Source organism: Anser anser, assembly GCF_964211835.1.
Source record: "Anser anser genome assembly, chromosome: 11".
Lineage (NCBI taxonomy): Eukaryota > Metazoa > Chordata > Aves > Anseriformes > Anatidae > Anser > Anser anser.
The window spans coordinates 17,107,535-17,127,884 of NC_139732.1; positions in this window are offsets into that span (position 1 = coordinate 17,107,535).

The window sequence follows — 20,350 nt, forward strand, 5'->3', positions numbered from 1 at the left end:
TTAAGAGAAGACTTTTTTGTGTAAATTTAAAGCTATGAAAGAAAGAATTTAGGCCTCATCGTTAATGCTAGCTAGTGGTCTTCAATTACATAGACTGGCACTTCATATAGAAGCACCAATAAGGAGAAAGGTATTACTTTGAAACACAATTTGCCATAAGCATCCTACAATGCTAGGTATTCTATTGTTATCCTGTTTCTTCGTTTAAACATGGATTTTGCAGATGAATGACCAAACAAAGGAAGTGTAGCATTCATGGACCAATTTGCTCTGTGGCTTTGCAGGTATAATTGCTAATTGAGTTCTATACAAATAAATTCATCTAAAAATGAAGGCCTATGGTAGTTTTGTTGTTTAACTAATAATAGCACCTTGGAAAACAAACAAGCTGTCATTTCCAAATCATAGAAGCTGTTACTTTTTTTATTTAACCATTCAGTAAATAAAAAAAGTTATTGATCTCTATATTGGTAAAAAACTGAAAAACAGTAACAATCAAAAATACATATGAGCATGCATAGGCATTTTATTTAGAGATGAGAAATTCTTATTTCATTTTTTCTTGTTAAATTTCATTGTATCTGTGAATATGTCAAGATGACAGAATCTCATTTAAAAGCTGTGAAGACAGCTGACAGAAAGTGCATTAAAAATTAGATTTTGAATTCAAAGAATGAAAGCTTTAAATCACTACAGGCATGTCTGTAGGACAAGATTGATACCAGATGCTATTTAGTACATGTTATTAACAAACCATTCAAGCCTTGAAGGGACCTTGTCACTACATAACTTCTGTCTATGTAAATAAGATTGAAGCAAGGATTTATATTGCTAGCGATATCAAGCATCCAGTACATCAAAGAAACAGGACAGAAAGTACTGCTCAAGTTAAAGAAAGTACTAGAGAATACTAAAATCTATGACTTTCTCCTGACTTTGCTTACACACATAAATCACTTGACAGTGCCACACAAAATCTATTCCATGGAAGCATTGCCTTGCAAAGCAAGAACAAACACCTACAACTGTCTCTGTGCTAAGGAAAAAAAAAATAATAATAACCAAATATTGTTGTATTACTACAATGCAACACTTATTAATGCAGATTCAGTTAAATTGTTAACTGAAAATATATACACTATAGAACCTGTCAAAAATTCTTTTTCTCTCTGACTTTCAAAGGTCTTCATGCTACGCTCTTCACTAAACATGCAGTAACATTGTGTTTCCAAATACTCGGTGCTTTGGGGAATATTCTGATAGCAGTCTAAGAGGCTAAATTCTGGTCTTCCGTGAAAATCTGGTCCATAACCTCCACCGGCATATTTATACTATGCTAATTTGACACTTTTCCCTTTTCCTGTGGTCTCTCTAATTTATCACAACCAATTCTCCCTTTCTTTCTACCTTAGTCATCACATGCATACATATACACAAGTCACTTCAAAGTGATTGCATGTGCTACCAGAGGATGATGATGTTTTATAGTGATTCCATAGATATTTTCTTGGATTCATAATTTTTAAAAGTAAGGAAACCACTTGGAAATCAGTCTGACCTTCTGTCTCAACACTTGTTGAATTAAAATGTTTTCTGAAACATCCAGTGTTGATCTCAAGACTCAGTGAAAGAGAACGCACCATATCTCTACACAAATTTACGAATGGTTATCCACAGTATAACTGTTTTTATCTCTGTTTTGGCCTGATTTTCCTGATATAAAATTTTAAGTACTACATAAATTAATATTTGCTATAAAAACTTGAGGAATCCCAGTCATCAGGAAATTTTAAGAAGAATTTTGATGGGTTGGGATTTGATCTGTAAGGTCCTACGTGTTTTTTGTCTGTGATGCTGCTTTCCCTGTGCTGGCCTACAGCCATGGTAATTACAGTACCTGCAGATCATTCTCTGTAAGAGGAAACTTTGGAACCTGTCCTGAAAAATCCTGATATTTATCTTTGTCCATTATTAGGATACTTTACTGGGGTTTGTTTGTATTCCGTAAGTAGAATTGCACTGGAGAAATGATGCACTTTGGAGCCCATGAAAGTGATGGAAATCTCTGAAAGCAGATATCATGACTCCAGGCTATACTGCCTGTTCCAGATGGCTTCTCACCTTGGTGACTCTCTATCAGTAATCAAGATGAGTTACACTGGAGTCATCCTGACCGAACAAGTGGGAGCCTGTTCTGGCATAAGCAGCAACAGAGAGACATGGATTCATCTGCAGGATTTCTTCACTTCATGGCTGGGCTCAAGGGTCCAATCTTGACTTCTGAGAGATGGATTAGAAAGGAGTCTGCAAAAGGATCAGCACTAAGGTTTACTCCTCCAAGCTCCTCATGCTTTTTAATGAGGTTATCTGGCCTATGTTAATTACTGCTGGAAATATTCAGCATTTATCTGCCTCCCGACATGATAAATAAGGATACTGTTCTTTCATTGAAATTAAAAACTGCAAGAAACTCTGCTTGCTTACCTCTTTGATGAATCCAGCCCAGAGACTTTACCTTAAGGTGATGTCTACAATCTGGATTTGGTACAATTCTGTAATGTTTCACTTTTCTGTACTACTATTATTATTTTATTTTAGCCTCCTACTGATCTGTCAATTTGGAATTACAATGTTACTGGATTTACACATATTATTGAAATATGGGGATTTATTCAGTGTTGTATTAGAAAGGATGTCAAAACACAGGAAACTAACTTTATACTGTAGATGTATATATATATATACATATATATGTATAGACATCTACATATGATGTGTCTTTTTCTGGTTGCTTTTAAATTAATCACTTTCTCTTTGTAAGTCTATTCATTGTAACATCGTCCCCTAATGTGTCTTCTCATCCCAGGCTTTACTGAAATCTGTATAAATGCCCTTGATTTGAACAACATCCAGCAGATTTAAATTCTGCAATAAATTTCAAATGGCAGAATTTTATTAGCACTTCAAGTTCTTGTGAATTACTGAGATTGCAGAATGCAACTGTATTTGATCTATTCAGCCCACAGGGCATATTTTCAGAGACTTGATAAATGCATTGAGGGGGAGAAGACATTTCTGTTTGTTTCCCAAGTACTGAAAATAATTTTGCTTTACTTTACTTGGAACAGAAAGTGAATTCTAGTTTGATTTTTAGGACTGTCGTAAAACAAAGATGACCTTTCTAAGAGCATCATTTTTTATAAAAACTTAACCTCTGAATGCTCACTCAGAAGTGCTTCTCCCACCCTACTCTTGGTTATGAAATGGTTATACGGTCGTATGGATGGTTATAAATAATACTGACAGGGCTCTCTACCCTTTTCTAGTTTCTAGGAGGACCATGGGCCTAAAATTGCAGCCAGGTGTGGTCAGATTGCAGATGTATTTTCTTCTCATTGATATTCCTTTAGGGGCATGGCTGGCTTGAGACAACACAATAGCCTTGACTTTTTCTCTTCATCTCAGGAGGTGAGATATCTTGTCCTGGATAATTCACACACTGCTTTTAGTGGTGGAGTATAAAATGGCTTCTGTACACCACAGGCTTAATAAAAAACTGACAAACTGTAGCATTTCTGGGACATTCTGTCAGTACATAGATGCCCTGCTTAGTTGAAGTACTGTTGCAACAAACAAATTTAAAGCATAAACCTAAATCTTATGAGTTGAGGTCAGCTCACATGATTCATGCAAAAATTAGAATCATGGAAATGAAAATATATAAACACAAACCTCCTTCCTTCCATGTTAAGGTTGAATACATGTTTCAACTAACTATTTCAGGCATTAAGTGATATATTTTACAGCATATTGAACGATTGCTTTACTATGCTGGTAATACGTATTTCACTGAAAAGGAGTAAATTCCTTTTTGACCAAAGTAAATTCTAACCTTCTGAAACAAAAGTCTGATCTTTGAATTCTGTGGTCCCATGTTTATTGATGGCACCTTCTTTGATAAGATAGTATGGTTATTATTATTTTCTACAGAACAATAAGAAACTCAATGACTGTGAAACTTTGAAAGCAAAGTGGAATCTAAATTATGTAACATCAACTTGAAATTGGCACACAGTGTTTTCTATATGATAGGGGACAATTAAATCAGAGATAATGGAAGGAATAAACTAATCCAAGCACAAATCACTAGAGAAATTACTGAAGAAATGTAGCATACCAAAACAGGTGAGAATGAGCAAATAAATATTATAACTTCAATTAAAAAATAGAGTATTTAATGGACTGGAAAGGGATGTGGGAATTATATTGGCTGATATATTTCAAACCACTGAATTAGATCTATAATATCTGTTTGTGTCGCTGTATTTTAATGTCTGTGGTTGCCTGGAAGTCATCTTCTAGGAACGGGCAAAAAAAAAAAAAAAAGATGTCAGTATGCCAGTAAGACTAAAATAGTGCTAGTTACTGCTGTCAGAATATAATTGGAACTATTTTGTGCAACCACACATGTCAGGAACAACACTACAGTAACACTAGTTAAAAATCACGCTGGTTTGGGGAACAAAGCTGTTGCACTATGCACTTTGCACATGGGGGGGAATAAGCAGTCTCAAAAAAAATTCATAGGTTTCTTCAGTAGAAGCTAACAGTTCAAAATATAGGTGTTGGAAAGAGCTGCTGAAGAGCACAGCTGCATTTGTTCTTCGTTAACATGAAGGATTCTGTGCATGGATCTGTTGTTAGTAGAAGTGTGTATTAGAGTGGATTGTGTATTGCTGCAGTATGTATTAGAGTGGATTGGTTTTCTGAGCTGGAAATTCTTACCTGAAATTATTTCAAAAACAAAATCTCTTTTCAGCTAAACAGAAATGTTTCACTAGCAGAGATTTGACTCTGTATCAAACTGATACAAAGAAAATATTTCACTGTTGAATATCAGGCACTGGCATGTGGCCTCACAGGTGGAAAAGCGATGGCAGTATTTATTTTCTATTATTTATTCAGATTGCTAAAATATTCCCTAGTTGCACATCCTCTGCACAGGGTGCCTTTTCCACTGCTTAAAGTGAGAACATACAGCAAGACAAAATAAATGACTGCACCTCACATCTTTAGGGTATCATTGAACAATGTTATTTTTTCCCCCGAGACTATAGTGCTGAGTCCAGTAGAGAGAAATAACAAACCGTGAGTTGCTGAATTCCATCATATGAACCTAAATTCCTTATTTCAAATACATTTGATAGCTTTCTAGTACGGTGATATTTGATGATTCTAAACACAGCTCTTATTTAAGATAACCAAATCTACATTATTCCCGAGGGTTTCATACATTGATGGAATAGCCATAAAACTAGTTTTCAGTGGCTCCATCTATTGTGCATTATTGATAATTTGAAGCTTTCTTTTGCTCATTTTTGAGTGTCTCCCAGACCTTATTGACTATTCTTGAATGTTCAGGGTGCACAAGCATTCAGCACTCATTTAACAAAACAGTGGAATGCACTCTGTGTGTGGGTAATGAGGAATTTAGTTATAATCATACCATTTCCACTTCTTTAAGGCACCTGATACATATAAATGGAATAAACAGACTCAAAGAGAAAACCCATTTGGGAAGAGATCATTTGGAACTACATTTCCTCTGGTTGTCTTCCTTAGTAAAATGAAGAAAAAAATCATCACCTCTCAACAGGAAAAGCCTTTGTAGCACACCAATTTTCCTTAGATTAACATTAGGTTTAAAATGATCAGCGAGCCTGGAAAATATATTTCGTCTTGCCTATTCAACACACTTTATTTTGTACTGATAAATTCTTATTATTTCATATTTTTTAAGGCTTGGTTGCAGAACACAAACAATGTATTCCTGTGTTGCTTTAGTATTTTGACTTGTCTTGAAAAAAAAAAAAACCCAGCAGTTGAGGACTACTTAAATATTCACTTTCCAAAGCCTGACCAAATTACATTGCACATTCAATTTCTCCTACCTTCCGGAATAACCAAATTGAATGTGATGTGTTGTAAGAGGAATAGGCTCAGCACTTCTATAAACTTCAATATTTTTCTGTTACCAACCACCAACTTGTTAATTAGAGAATGATTGAATCTTATGGACTGGAGCAGTGTAGGGAAGCTCAGCTACTTATACATGACCTGGTCTGAAATTAAAACTGAAGTAGGGGAAAAGGAGCTAGCGGGAAAGAGGAAAAGAACATAGTTCACAATTAATTTTATATATTGTACTTTTATATGTATATTCTTGGAAAAGCCCTCTGATAATAAGTTTGTTTGGATTTTGGAGGAAGGAGATTATTATTTTTTTTTTTAAATTTATTGTTGATAGCAAAGATGTAGAATGGTTGTTAGAGGCATTGTGCTTGGGGGTCCTGAGATCGCTGGACAGATAGCATGAGCAGTGCCCAAACTAAATTTTAGCTGGTGTGATTGGAATACAGCTACTCAAATAACCACCTGAAATTTTACCACCTGTCCACAAATGCTACATAGTTAAAAAATAAAATAAAATGAAATTAAATTAAAAGGATTTCATCTCTGAATGTACCTACCTACCTTAGGCATTTATTTGACCCCATTAATGTACTATCAAAGCACCTCGCAATCTTACTACCTTCATCCCGAACCACCACTACCTCACCCCCCCCCCCCCCCCCCGTGAGGTTTTGCTGTTATCTCTGCACTCATGCTGACACTTTATGTTTCAAGGAAGTACAAAATCAAACTGATTCAAATGTAATACTTTCCCTTTGGCCTTGGAGGCCCAAGGCAGCTCTTTCTAAACATGGTTTCAATCATGTTTCACAGATTAAATGAATTATTCAGGTCTGTAAATCTACATTTTGCAGAAGATTTTGCTCAGCTTTAAGATCAAGTTATAAAAAGTCATCATTGCTCTAAACTAACTCATAATGGAACAGTTTTGATAAAAAAATCATGTAAGAAGTATATGTCTTTTAAATGCATGCTGGTTTTAGAATAAAGGGCAAAAGTATATTTTTTTTTTACACACTTTAGGGAAAAAAAAAATCAGTTCAAAGGAGGATCTGTAATTACAATTGAAAGGAGAGACCTAATTTGTACATCTGATAGTTAAAAAAAAGAGGTTAGAGCTAGGATTTCCTAATCACACTTTGTCATACCTCTTCTGCAGATCACTTTTATTCAGAGTTTGAACAGACATTACATACAGTCCTTGGTAAACTTGGAAGGGATTAAATATTCTCAGATAGGAAATAGAGAAAAGCAGAGCAGAGAGGAGAACAGATTAAAGGGTTAAATTCCATTAAATGATATTTCTTATTTTCTGTTATTTTGTTTCCCCAATAAACCATGATTTACAGTTTTCCCGTTTGTTGTGCTAGATGCAAACTGAAAAAAGTATGGAGAATTGATTGTGGTATGAGCGATGGAATGTTTGGAGACAGCAGTTCTTTCAAAAAGGCACTGGAATGAGCAAAGGAGATGACACTTTTTTTTTTTCATCAGAGTAAGCCACTTTCAGTGGTGAAGAGAAATATACCAGTAATCAAGGGGTAAAATGACAGGGAAGTTGAATAACAAATGAACTGGAGAAGACTCTAAATTTAAACTCTTCGATATTAACAATGGTTGCTGTAATATCCTTTTCAGGCTGAGGACTGATGAGCATTTTCCTCAAAGGATAGCGATGACTTTGGCTGTCCCTGGCCTCCCCTCTGCTCTCCCTCAAGTGAGTTAAGACAACTGTTTTGGGACCAAATAGAGACTTAGATCATGAAGGTGACAAGGTAAATAATAATAATAATTATTATTATATATTTCATATTATTACTTATTACATATGAGTATAGTTCCCCATTTCACTTTACTATTCAGTCTCAAACTTCTTGTGTACACTCAGAAAAAGGGGTTTTTAAGCAAAGAGAGAAAAGACACCAAAATGGGAGTCTGGATCTGTTGGATAGGACCCTCACAGAGCAACTGCAGTGCAAAGAAGGGAGGATAGCCTTCAACCATGTCAGCCCGTCAACAGAGTTGCTCTCCATCTTGTTCCAGCATGAGCCAGTTATTCACGGCTTGTCAGACAATGGAACAAAGCAACTGAGATATGAATAGTCCTGCAAGAAGTTTGGGCTTTTTCATCCGGAAGCTGCATTAAGTTAGTGACATTAGCACCACTGAGAATCTGTCACTGGGAAGATTATCTAACAAGGAAAACAGTTGTCAGGGAGAAAACCATGAAACCAATAAATATTTCCGAACATGATCCATTGTCATTTGTGAGGGCTGCTGCTCAAATCTCAATAATTGTATCACATCTAATTGTACACCACTGCCTTTGCTTTGTAAGGAACTTCCCAGGAGTGGTCCCATCTCCAGTTTACTTTACAGCAATCAACTGGCTAGTAGTTTCAGCAGTCACTTTAGCAGCTTGATTTGGAAATATCTTTTAAACCACAACTGGGCAATAAAAACTGTCAGTGAACAATTTTACTTGCTGTTTGTTGTTTAGCCACTGGTAGGAAGAAAGAAGAAAACAAACCTTTCATCAAAAATTTTAGTTGTAAAAGCTATTTTTAGGGATGGCTCTGACCTACTGTCATAACAGATAGAGACTGATGTGATAATTCTTTACCTTTGAAACTTGTAATGGGGCATGGAACAGGCAAGCACTACTTTCTATTATTTCTTACTACACAAGAATAGAACAGAACAGAACAGAACAGAACAGAACAGAACAGAATAGTTCTGTTGGAAGGGACCTACAAAAATCATTGAGTCCAACTGCCTGACCACTTCAGGGCTAACCAAAGCCTACAGCATGTTAGTGAGGGCATTACCCAAATGCCTCCTGAACACCAACAGGTATGAGGCACCAACAACCTCGCTAGCAAGCCTGTTCCAGTGTTTGACCACCCTCACGGTACAGCAATTTTTCCTAATGCCCAGCCTGAACCTCCCCTGGCAGAGCTTTGTGCCGTTCCTGCGCATCCCGCCCTTAGTGACCAGGGAGCAGAGGCTGACGAAGAGCAGGGCCTCCCTCTGTGCCTCCCTTCCTCAGGGAGCTGCAGAGAGCAGTGAGGCCGCCTCTCGGCCTCCTCTTCTCCAGACTAGACAACCCACGTGTCCTCAGCCTCTCCCCACAGGACATGCCTTCCAGCCCTTTTACCAGCTTTGTTGTCCTGCTCTGGACGCATTCACAGACCTTAACATCCTTTTTATATCATGGAACCCAGAACTGCACACACTATTCAAGGTGAGGCCGCACTAACGCTAAATATGATGGGACAATCACTTCTTTAGACTGGCTGGCTATACTGTGTTTAATGCATCACAAAATGCAGTTTGCCCTCTTGGCTGCAGGGCACACTGCTGGCTCATGTTGAGCTGCTGTCACCAGCACCCCCGGATCCCTTTCTGTTGAGCTGCTCTCCAGCCACTCGTCTCCCACCCTGTACCTGTGTCTGGCACTGCTCTGTCCCAGGTGCAGCACCTGGCATTTACCTTTGTTCAGTTTCATGACACTGACAATTGCCCAAAGAAGAATAAGAACTGTTTGATGTCCTAAGCGTCTGCTCTTGCCAGTCAAATTGTCACCGCCTATTTCACTGTGTTTTATCTATAAAACGCCCAAAGACAAAATTTTTCAGTTGGCATGTGTAGGGTGGATATATCACTAGAAAAAACAATGCAGGTACAATCCTGAGTAAATTGTTTGATATTATGCATGTTTCTTCTATCTCTGTTTATGTGCAATGTTGTTAACATCTATTCTAAGAGGCAATTAAAGTATTTGTTTCAAATTATAGTTACAAATGTGACTTCTTTTTAGGTAGTGACTTCAATATTAACCTGTCAATCCTGATTATTATTAAGCAAACTATTCATTTCATCAGTTCATTGCTGCTCATGTATTCCATCACTGGTCACCAAAGGAACTGGGCTACTGCAGCTGCTCCCTGAATGGAGATCTAAAAGTTTTCAAATGCGAGACCATCAAATAATTGACACTAATTGTCAAATTAATTACACTGGATGTCATACAAATATTGGGATTCATGAAGATTTTCATAAACATGCAGTAGTTATCTGAGCTCTCCTGAATAACACTGGCATGTTAATTACAGTGAGCTAAACACTGCATTTTATTCATTCAGTTATTCATGTCAATTGTCTGGCACTTGGTGAATTCTGTTTCTTCAAAAATCAAAACAGCTCTACTCTGTTCTTTGTATTGAAACCCTTATATTGTAGTCTGATGGATGTTATATTTGAGATCCTTTTTATTACTGCACACAAAGTAACTACACAATATATTCAAAAGACCTCATTTTCTATTTGCTTTTTTTTTCAACTAAGTTTTTAAAAAGTTATTATTGGCTCTATTAATAGTGACAATTGAAAAAAACAAAACAAAACAAAACAATGAAGCATAGGAAATGTATCCACCTGAATAATACTTAAATTCGGAAATTTCTCTTAAAGATCCATATTTTTAAAGAAGTGTGTTATATTGTTCCACGCGTGTTGTAACACAAGATTATTAGCAACTGCTCATTCAGATGAGGCACTTTGCATCTAACTGCCTACAAGCAGTTAGTTGACTATGAAACTGCCCAGTTTCTGTGTGTAATCAAAGTAACTGTGTACACATTTGGCATATAATTACGTTTCTAAATTGATTAAAATCCAGCCCTGAAACGACTGCAAGCTAAGGCTTGGCTCCAATGATTAGTTCTTAAAACTTCTTTCACAAGCTTGAACAAATAACACATTTGCCAAAAAATGCTGCCAACTGTGAAAGTTAATTATGATAAATGTAACACAGTTCTCTCATCAACAATGTACAGAGAAAGGCTTTTACCTCTTCTAACTTTATTGTCCATCAAGACAAAGATGGCGCTTGAGTTTTTTTCCTTTAACAAGGACAGATATGCTCATGAGTGACAGTTAAATTTGTTGGAGGTATTAAATTGCTAATGCTAATGCATTTTACAATCTTCTGAACTGATTTAATATATTAGACTGTCACTCAAAGTCTTAATAAACAATTCTGCACTCTTAGTTTAAAATCATCCTGTCAGATTTGGAGGTTTTCTCAATTGGCCTCTATTGTTAATGTGATAGTAGTTTACAAACAAATGACTTTTTTTTCTTCATAGGCTGTATCACATGAGACTTTAATGGGTGTTTCTCTTGTTTCTGTTTTTAATTTATTATGAAACAGCTGTGCCAGAGCTTAATGGTGTGGATTTGTGCTTTAAAGCACCTGTGCTTGTAGCTAGACTTCTCCCTTTCTTGCAAATAATCTCCCATTCATATTGGAATAGATCTTTCTTCTCATTTTAAGATATTGCAAACTCAGCCTTGTGCAACTTAATACACTTTTGAAGAATGATTTTATTATGTTTATTCTAATATAGTATAATTTCTCTATGGAGTGCCACTTTTGCTTCAGAGACCCATCAGAAGCTCAACAAGTACTGAAGTTTCATGTTTGCAGATGTGAAAACAGAGGTACTCATTATGGCTAATAGACTTTGACAGAGAAGTCATTAAAAATAAAATATTTTTTCTAATTTTGTGGAAAAAAATAAAAGAAATGAGAAATTCATTTTTCTAAAATGCATTTATGGAGAAAACCTGTGTATTTTGATTTTGACACTCTCAAATTTAAGAAGAGAAGCACCAGCATCAAATGGTTTAGATTATTGTTTGGATAAGTATCCAGATTTTGATACTTTATCTGTCTGAGTATGAAACCAATGTATCTGATTGTTGTCAAAGAAAAAGTTGTAGAGAACCTTAAGCTGGTATTAATAAAGCCCCCTTATGTTTTATTTGTTTTTCCTTATCTGTGTGCTGGTTGCAGTTGGATCTAAAATCTCTGCAACAGATAAATACAAATTGTTCTGACAGCTCATTCCATAATAGGCTGCTACTTGTTAAAAAAAAAAAAAAGTTTCATCTCTAACTCTCACACTTTTCATTATAGACTTTCTTAACTTAGTTATCCTCAGAGTTAGATAAGTATTCCCTAAGGCAGATATCTCTTTCTTTATAGATAGCTTTCAGGACTAGGACAAAGGCTGTGAATGAGAAGGACTAGAACTAGTCAAGACTACCAAGTTTAAAACTAATGAAAGCTCAGTAAGTCAACCGCATGGCAACGTGTGTTTTCATTTCATATGAATGATGAAGCCTGATTTTGCTCATTTGTATAACTAACCCGAAGCTGTACAGAGAGAGAAAAATCTGCCCAAATGTGAAGTTTACTGTCACTTACTGCAATAGGTTCACTTGCAGAGATCTGAGAAGCTGTGAGTGACGACTGTCTGTCAGCACCGTGATTAGATCTATTGTACCTGATGTGGCCAAACACGGGTTGTTACTACTAACCTGTTCCATTGCAAGGTGACAGTTCCTAAATCTTGGTAGAAAGTGTGGAAGATCTATTTTACGTGCTTCTATAGATCAAGATAATTATATGTTAAAAGATGCAATGCCATAATAGTACTTTATAAAACTTATAAACTTAATGCCAAGGAAGAAATTGGCTTTTGTCCAATGAATATGTTTAAAAGAGTAGTTACAGAAAAGATAATAGGGTGACAGGCACAAATGTAAGAAATAGATAAAGGCAGGCTGAGACAATATAGAAAAATTCTATCAGGATACTACCTTTCTCTCTCTTTAATGCTGTTGTCCATTGAACAGTTTCCCAATCTCTTCATTTCAGTATTACAAATAGACTGAATTTTTATTTTTGAAAGAGGATGCCAAGTATTTCTTCTATTAGATTTGCAATTCTATGAACTCCACACAGCATCTATAGTAAAAACAGATAATAATTATTAACTGGTATAGTTTTCATTACGCAGTTGATCTTGCATAAATTTCAAGCTGTAACAGCGCTGGTCTGCCATTAGTGTAGGATGTGGGAGGAGCTGACGAAAATCAAGTCCCAAAACAATAGGTTTGTTGGGACCGTAGCTGTAACAGCTTTCTTAGTTGTTGCTTCATTCCTTGTGGGAACAGTTCTGCAGCTGCACTACATGCAGAACTCCCACTGAAGTCTTTGAGCAAGTGCATAATTGGGCCCTAGTGCACACTTTAACACATTTGTTTTCATTACCATGTTTACTATCTATGTTTTGGAGGTGTCTGTTTTGCTGTGCTCTGTGGCTCTAAAACTGCAATGCGACAGCAGTATTTTATATTTCTTTTTTGAAATAATAATTTAGCAATTATTTTTCCCCTTATGTGTATGTTTTTAGAAAGTACCTCTGTGTGTTCCAGAAGTGTATGCAAAGTCAGCACTTTACTAAAGCTCTTATACTTGTAAACCTTATGAAGTGATATAGATTGGATTCTTCTTTCAGACTTTGCAGGCAGTTGAAAATAAGAAACATGCCTTTTAATAAAGAAGTCTTTTTGTATACAAAATCTATAGCTAAATTTACTAGAAATTTATAGTTGGCATTTCAGTAGACTAAAACATGACAATTTTGACTTTTTTTACCTTTGAAGAATGTGGAAACTAAAAAAATATTGCAGTTCTTCATATGCATTCTGTGTGAAATATTAAACCATAGTCTTTGAAAATCTCACTACCAAGTGTAAAAGGCAAGTGGTTCATCCCATATCTTTCTATCATTGAATAATAACTAATATATATATTTGGGGAGGAGGGTATTGAATGAGGAGGTTAATGAGAAGTATTTGCAGACGGTACACAACAAATCAATACCTTTGTTTCTTCTGCTAATCTTCACTCTACAGATAATCAGCCTTTAGAGGACTGAGAATTTGGAACTATTAGGAGATAAGGATGAATTGCTGACAGCTTACTCATTTCCTCATGCAAAAATATGTTAGGTCATTTTCTTGCTATGTGAAATATGGTACAGATATATCATCAACATTTGATAAATAGAGAGGTTTTTTAAAAGTTGCATCTGAAATACTTGACATTCAGTACAGTTTTTGAAAATGATAAAATCATAATTGTAAAAAAGACCTGCAGTATTGCCAATCAGATTTTTGCTGTTATGTGCACCCTGATACATATATCTTACTGTCCCCCTGCAGAAGAAAGAATGAGCATAAAGAAAAGAGCAATTTTCCTGCCGTAAATTGGAAAGTCTGCCAACCAGCTAAGTGATCTACCATCAATCAGTGTTAAATTCTCTTTAGCTGCAGAAAATTCAAGAACTAACTATTACTGAGAGATTTCACACAGTGACTAATGGTATATGACAAACACATTTAAAATCTGCATAGACCAGCATCAGTTTAAAATATAACATGAATAATAAACTATTCTAAAGATATCCTGGTGTGCAAAATAAGATATAATCTCCTCAGACACATACTGTACATAGAAGATCACCATTCTAGACATGCATTCAATATCAATACAGAACAAAGTCAAATATACAATATGACTTTATTTGGAATAGCATATTTCACAAAACGTATGCTGCAATGTTGCATGTATTCAAGCAAGACTGTACAGCAAGATGGCTAGGTTATAGTATAAAGATGACAGCTGAATAAAACACTGGGCTGAATATATCATTACTTTACTCACATGAGGAACCCCATTAAGTAATACTGAAGTCTTGAAGTGAGGAAGGTCTTCTCCTCCACCATGTCATTACTAAAGCCACAACTAATGCATCTGTTCCAGATGGCAAGCATTCAAATGAATGTGAGATAGTGTTGTTGCTTGCATACTAAGTTGGCCATTTCTCAGTACAAAGATTTTTCATTCCATTCGTGTCTGTTTAGTTTTCCTTTAAAAACATATTCTTTAGTTACAGAATATGGAAAAATATTTGCCAAAAATGAATACATTATCTATTAAAAGCTGTCTGCACCTCTAACTGAAGAACAGTCCGTTTAATAGAAGACATTTGTCTTAAATTTGCATTTTGATATATTTAGACATTTGCATTTATTTCAATTCACTCTTCATATTTACATATTTAATTCAGAAAATAAAGTCTGTCATTTTGACAATGGCCTTTCTAGCCACAATGTTTTTTGTTTTTTGTTTTTTCTTTCTGACAAAAGTGTGTTGCCACAGAAGTCAATAGGAATGGCATTTTATTGAGAATAGGATCTGTTATGTTGGGCTTTGTCAAACTAAGAAGAAACCATGACAGCTTAGGACAAAGGTGTTCTCACTTTAACAGATACATATTCTGAAAGAAATATAAATTTGAAAGTTAAAGAACCTGGGGCAAGGTGTGCTATACCGGTAAAATAAGCAGTCCTACTAATCACCAAAGCGAGATGGAAAACCTTGAATAAATGTAAGCATACCAAACAGCCTCAGGCTGAAGTAGTTTCCCCCATTTCTAGCACAAATAAGAGAACCAGGAAGGAAGTGTAACTTCCTAAGAGGGAAGTATAAGCTTAAATGTGTTTAGGTACAACGTTTGTAAGCTATGGTGCAATCTCTCAAATATTAGTCTGACCATATGTCTCTTCATCCATCTTTCTGCCTCCCAAAATCTCGATGTTCACTGCTAGTTTGCTTAAAATCTTTAAATGCTGATACTATTCACCTCTGAGTTGTGATTTTCTGAATCATTCATAGATCAGCTTATCTGATTTTGTCTCCTCTGAGCTCAGATATCCCATATTTAAATGGAATAAAGTGGTATATATATTAAAGACAACAGTGCTGACACAAGTTTGGAAATCTGTTTCAGTGAAAATCACAAGTAGTACAATAAACATAGCTATACCTTATGCTCAAGCTGTTTTTAAAGCAACAAAAAAATGCTGTTCCTCAACCCTAATTCTACAAAAGCAGACTGTCTATACATAGTACTATGAAAGCACTGACCAGGTCAGTCAGATTAAACAAGAATACTTAAATAATCATCCCATTAGCTGAATTATTGTAATGCCTGTGATCTGAATGCACTATATAGCTTCACTTCCATTTACAGCATTGCTAACAAGAAATCAGAAAAAGGACTAAAAGGAATTTGCATTTCATCATTTGGTGCCATTCTGTCTACCTCAGTGCCAGCTAATACACACACTTGTGATGGAGAGAAGATACACAGAAAAGGTACTGCAAAAATATAGGGTTCCAAGCCTGCTGAGAGCCATAAAAGACCCGTCTGATTATTCCTGCACCTTGAGTAATTGCTCTGAAGGCCATGGAATTTTTTTGTAGGGCAAGTGGAGGCAACGCTATCAAAAACTTGGCTAAAATCCCTTTAGGACAGCTCACATACTCAAAGTTAAGAGAAGTCATGAAGCTTATCATACACATTTTATTTCCAGTTATTGATTTTTCCCCAAAAAATGTATTTTGTTGAAAGTCAAAACTGAAGTGGAAGTGAGAGTATGGCAACACAGATGACTAGGCAGAAGGATATTTGCCATCTCTTCTTTGTGCTCTCCACTACAGTTAGCAAAAGCCTCTGATGTATTATCATCATATTATCTTCCGTTGTTTTTAATATATATATATTTTATGAGTAAGGAATTAATGGCTGTATGCAAATCTTCTGTGAAGCTAGCAGCAAGAGAAAGCGCTATTTACACAGAAATTCATGTACTTACTAAAAAGTATTAACAACAGCAATTAACAACAATGGAGATTGTGCTGTTTCCATCTGTATTTTGTAATATACAGCAAATGATAGTCACTCAGCAATACATTAATTTGCTCATTTTCTTCAGCTAAAATATGGGAGTTCTATTTATTTTAGGGCACTTTTATCAAAGTAGTCCAAATCTACAAATCCCATCTGCTAAATAATTAGAAATCGTTAATGATATGAGAATTCACTCATAGCCCTGAGCAAAGTATTATTTCCCTGGGAGGAGCTCCAGAAAGGACTCAAGAGATACTTTTTGGATTTTCTGTTATTCCAGATGGGATAGAAAGGAGTAATATTTTGCATCAACACCATCAGCAGATTCAGGTATTCTGCTCTTGTGCTACCCAGATACATGAACAAAACCTACTGCCTGCATAAAATACTTGGGGGCGGGAGGGGGAGACGGTGAGGGAGAGGGAGAAGGAAGCTTCACCTGACATCCTCCTTTCTTCCTAAACACAAGGCAGAGGTAGAGGTGCATGGAAGAAAAACTTGTATATATATATATATATATTTTTTTTTTTTTTTTTTTTGCACCAGCTCAAACAAATACACTTAGCAGCTGAAACAAATTCTTCAGAAATAGTGAAACTCTGCACTCTAGAATTTCCAGGAATAATTGAATTGTGCAAATACTTTTTGCTTTCTTTTAAATCTCTGATTTTAAGGAAAATTTCTCCAGTTCTAAAGATTAGAGTAATCTAGAAATCTGCGAGATTCATGACAGCTTTCTCTCTCTCCAACAATGTATGTACTTGCTTCATCTATACCTGTACAGCAGCATCCAGGTGGATAATAGGGTCTTCATATCCTTCCCAAGTGACCTTGCAGATACCATTAACCTAAATGAGATTAGTCACTGGAGCTGTGCACAGTTGCTCTTAGCAGATGCAGCCACAGCAGCAGCACTTATCAATAAAAGAAGCTCGTTGAAGAGAGAGAGCCTGGATTTGGAAGTTTTGAAGATGATCATAAGGACATATGGTATCTGAATTTCTGAATATGCCAGAGACAAGCAGGCATAAGGACGCATTTCAAAAAAAAATGGGAAAAGCTTCTGTGAAGAATGCACATATTCATGTTCATTTTTATAATACACTGCAAGTGTTTACACAGAAGCCTCTCATTCATGAAAGTGGAGTTTATTACTATCAATCACAGAAACAGCAAGCAAAAATGCTGAGATTTTATGTACAGTGAGGGTTTTAACACTTCTGTAGGCAGCAGTAGTTATTTTACTAGCAAATGGTGTCATTGGGAATATGTTGATCATCTGGCTAAGTTGTAACATTCATAAAATATCAGCATCCCAGCTGAAAAACAGCCATAACAACATAATGGGACAGGTTTTCCTTTGCACATATTTAAACATTTATGCTCAGGTACTAATTGTTGCTGTAGAGAATATCTTTTCTGTGGAATAAGAAACTTATCCATGAATGAAGTTCCAGTGTTATTGTTAATGCAAAATCAATCTATCCATATGAAAAGATTTTATTTTCCCAGTACCTTTCCCAGATCAAGAAGGTACCGTGGATGCAATTGTATTTTGTGCACTTTGAATGAATTTGAGAAAAATTCAAAAAAGCTTAGATTCATATCATATTTAAATGAATTACAAAGGACAGAAGCTACCTCTCATATAGTCATTGAAAAAAGAGAAACACTTCAGAGAGCTGTGGGTATGTCTAAGACCTGAACTATATTTTGAAGATGTCTAAATCTTTCCCTTGTGTACCAGAAGAGTTTCTGTAGACTAGTGTCCTGACTTAAACACCTAAGGAACTTATGAAAGGTTGGGATTAATCTAGAACTTTGTTCTTGAAATAACTTCAGGAGCAAGGTCTTATAAAAAAAAAAAATCCCAGGATGTGAATTAATATGATAGTTAGTGAGTATGGCATTACTCTAGGGTTTAAAGTATCACCTGCAAGTCAAAATCCTGGATTAAAGGCCTTTCTTTAATCAGAACAGTAGGCAATAGTATCTGTGATGACAGCTTGTATCAGAACGCACTAATCATTGGGCTGCAGGGCAATATGCACTCCTGCTCTCTTTCTCTGTGGCTTACTGAGTATTTAATTATTCTATGTAAAGTGAAACAGCTTTAACAGAGTGGAGAGCAGGATGAAAATCAATCCTGTAAGTCCTTAATGGTAGGACAGGTTCAAATGTTGTCAGACAGAGGAGGAAACTGAAATTAGAACTGCCAGAAACCAATCAGTTACCTGATCACCTAAATTAAGTGTAGAACTATGGTAGGGTGTACTTCATTTTTTGAAAACTTCTATGGGATCACTTCAAAGAAGGGGAAAATTATTTTCTTTGTGAATCCCAGTAGGTTCTGGATTTCCTTTTAACTATGGAAAAATGTTTCATAAATATTTAAGGTCCACACAAGTTTGCAAATTTAAAAAGAGATACAGTGTCATCCTCCAAACAATCTAAGACAATACACTAAGTTTTTTTTATCACTAATAACATTCACTGAAACAATAAGGTTTACTGAGGATAATGCTTGGGGTCCCAATTGTTTAATAAGTACTAGTGAGTTTTCAGTTTGTGCCAGAGGTCTGAATGTCAGTATTCAACACTGCAGATGATGACCTATTTGCCAAAAGGAAGTTAAAATTTATGTCTGTCACAAGCAGGTAAGAGCTGTTCGGGAAAGCCGCTAATAAAACCAGTAAAAATGTATTCAGCCCTTTCCTAAACAGTGAATATTAAGGCACATTAGTGACTAGAAGAGGGAAGAACTGACATTTCTCAGCTGCCAGCACCATAGCTAGCTAGGCTGTCTGTCCTCTTGGTCCTTTCTCGCAGTTCTGAAAGGCGCCTGCTGGCATTGCTGTGGAGGTATCTACTTACCAATTTATCTGACAGGTGGTTAGATATTAACATAAATAAAAGTTGTGACCTGTCTGCCACTTTCAATAACTCATGTGCTATATCCCCAATCTGTCATGTCCTTGGCAGCCCTTTTGTTTATTAGTAAATGCATTATTCATTAGGAAAACTTGATAGGAAAAATTGCCTTAATTTTATTCATTTTAGTTGTACTCCGCTATTATCTCTTTAGCAGCAGTTTTCTTTGCTGTACTCTGACTGTTATGAGAACTAGATGGTGACTGGGCTGGCTGATATGCCACTACAAAAGAACATGAGGGAGGATGACACTTTGCTGCTGCATTGTACTAGTTCTTCAAGACGTGCAGGGATAAATAAGGTTGTACAACTAACTTTACCATAGTGAAACAGATGAGTGGATAAATGGGAAACAGGAGACTAATAAACCAGCATTTGCCATCCACTATAGTTGAATTAATCCTGCAAGTTTAAATCTGAATTTTAAAAAATTACCTTTGAGACTTTAGAGAGGCACTGTGACTCAGACATGGTTCTCTTCACTTGGGCTCCTTATACAGAATGGTGCCTTCTCCCTCCTCTATCCACTTCAAAATTGGTTTACCCCTAAGGAATAAGGAATTTCAATGTCTCAGACAACCAAACAAAACCTTTGTTTATACTCCATTTACTGTATTAAAATTAATATTTGAATTGTGAAAGATTTAAGGAAGGCACTGTTCCTTACAGCAGCAGTCCTTGAAACAGATGCTTACCTGTCATCCTTTCTGGAACAAATTTAAGATCCCAAAGAAATACACTGAGCATAGATGGAGTTTCCATGGCTTAGCACTGGGGTTACCATTCTGTGCTCACATTAGTTTGGATATTTCTAATGTAAATTGTATTGTAAC